Genomic DNA, 2,500 nt, shown 5'->3' with positions numbered 1-2,500 from the left:
GTTATTTCACACTTCTGCACTCTTCAGTGCTCTTAATGAACAGAACAAAGACAGAATATCCTTTCCAGAAGAGTTCAATCTTTCCTGGAGCTTGACAGTTGAAGAAGATTCTCCACAAATGTTGCACAGAAGACAGTCATGTACGTCATTTCTAATCACACAAGGGTGAATCACACAAAAAGTAACTAATTACGTTAGTTACTTGTAATGGAAATGCGTTATGTTACTTTTGAGGTACTTTTGCATTACTTTTTCTCATCTGGGCTGGGCTTGCTTGTTTGTTTTAATATAAAAAAGTTCTGTTTTTGGCAAATGTAAAAGCCCTTTCACACCAAAAGTGAAATGAATGTGCCTCAGGCTGAAGAAAATGTAAAATCCCGTCTGTACAGTAGAGGGCGCAGCTCAAACAAACCTTCAGCTGGGCTGCCGTTCGCAGCAATAAAAAAGGAAACAGAAATGTTACGTTTATCTAAAGTCATTTTTACGTATTAGTGTGGTTGAATTGGATCATCAAAGGTCAGCAGCAAAGACATAGGTTAATAAAATAGGATATTTGTGTTATTTAACATATTCAGTTATTGCATGTTTGCGTCATACTCTGAGTTTGCAGTTCACAGTTTTTATTGATTTTGAGGAATACTGAATCTGTTGATATTTAGTCTCGATCTACAGTAAGATCATGTTCACACACAACGCTCTGCACTTACTTAGTACAACTGCAATCACTGGAGTTTCACTGCGGCTCATTTCCGTAAGTGTATTGTCATCTCTGGCTGAACTTTCGCAAAGAGGTCATGGCTTTAATCCACACTGATCCTCAACACTGACCTTCAAAGATCTGCAAGAGGTCAAGAGCTCAGGAAACTGTAAAGGGTTCGGGGTGAAAGGTCAAGGCAGGGACTTGCGGATCTTGGCCAGATGAGAGTTCAGACACTGGCTCAAACACTCAATCCGTGAGGAAAACTACAAACCACCACCTCAGCTGAGAAGACGTCCTGACAAACATGCCAAAGCTTGTGCATCAATCCAGCAGCCGTCTGAAGAGCAATGACAATGTGCATCTGGGTCAGAGAGGAAACATCAGCAGTGAGCTGTGCTTCAGAGAGAGAATGGTCTAGTTTCTCTCTTCAGAAGAACGTCTACTGTGTGAACCCAGCACGGATCTGAAGAACCTAATGAAAACATAACTATTCTCCAAAAGAACAGCAACACTACAACCAAAAAAATCTTTTTTTATAAGAGGGCTCTTCACTGAAACTGTAGCTCAAGACGGAAGCCTTTCTGTTTTTAATTAATGCTTTGAGTGAGTTAGTGGTTCAGTAGGATAATAAATATACTTAACTATTTTAAAGGGATAGTTCATTCTCAAAATTATCATTCTGTCATCATTTCATCCTCATGTTGTCCCAAACCCGTACGACTTTCTTCCTTCTGAGGAGCACAAAAGATGACATTCTGAAAAACGCCCTGTTTTTCGGACTCCATTATATGGGCAAAGAAACACTGAGACATTTCTCAGAATATCATCTTTTGTGCTCCACAGTAGACAGCAGGGCTGCACGATTATGACAAAAATCATAATTGTCGATTATTCCTTTAAAATTGTAATTGCGATTATTAATTTATGATTAAATAAATGATGTTTACACCTTTGTTTGAAGCAACTGCATGTCATATTTTTTTATGAAAATAAACAAGCTGAAAAACTTGTAGTGCTTTTCTATCGTATTAAGCCTCAAATGTCAACTATACACCGGATTGGTCTCTCTTTAAATAAAAAGGTAAAAATATGCATGGTATTATAATGTTATACTAAAACTAATATTAAAACAATCTAATGTAGAAAGAAAAAGAAGCATCTTAAGCGTGCAGAATAACATAAGTGGACTTTGAACGATTAATTGCTGCTTTGAACGATTACATAATTGTGGCATCTGTAATTGTAATCGCGATTAGAAATTTGATGAATTGTGCAGCCCTAGCAGACAGTCATTCAGATTTGCAATGCCATGAGGGTGAGTAAAGGATGGTTGTAAGTTACATTCTCCTATATGATGTGACATGACATAAACCATTCTTGTTTATTAAGAGATGTCAAATGACTAGATCAGAAAGAAGTCATAACCACAGCAGTGATATAACATCTGAGGAGCATGAGTCTGTCTGTGTTCTGGTTCAGATCAGGTGAAGATGATTCACAACTACACCATCTGGAGCCAAAAACCTCCTTCAAACGTCTCCTGCAGACGCCACACACAGATATTACATGACGTTCAGCACAAAACAGTCATGCAATGCTCATAAACCCCTCTACCTGAACACCGGGTGAGACTCTACTGATCAACAGATCAAACTAGCTCATGACTGATGGCCTCTCCACGACCAAACGCTCCTTCAGCTCCATAATCAAACATCATTAAAGCCAAACTCATCCAGTCACACTTCAGGTCACTTCTGCTGTGACTGTTTGTGTTAAACTGCTGTTAGCTCAGCGTTATGC

At 38.7% G+C, this 2,500-nt stretch overlaps 1 protein-coding gene across 1 annotated transcript in view; it reads right to left on the bottom strand.

The window, feature by feature from the left end:
- LOC107572909 (collagen alpha-1(XI) chain-like) overlaps positions 1-2,500 on the bottom strand; it is a gene marked incomplete at its 3' end in the record, with an annotated part of 23,825 nt that overhangs the window by 17,898 nt on the left and 3,427 nt on the right. The gene's annotated exons all lie outside the window — the stretch shown is intronic.

This window comes from Sinocyclocheilus grahami, unplaced genomic scaffold (assembly GCF_001515645.1).
Source record: "Sinocyclocheilus grahami isolate Dianchi unplaced genomic scaffold, SAMN03320097.WGS_v1.1 scaffold1832.1, whole genome shotgun sequence".
Taxonomy (NCBI): Eukaryota; Metazoa; Chordata; class Actinopteri; order Cypriniformes; family Cyprinidae; genus Sinocyclocheilus; species Sinocyclocheilus grahami.
The sequence above is the reverse complement of the archived record's forward strand: the minus strand, read 5'-3'. Positions and strand labels throughout refer to the sequence as shown.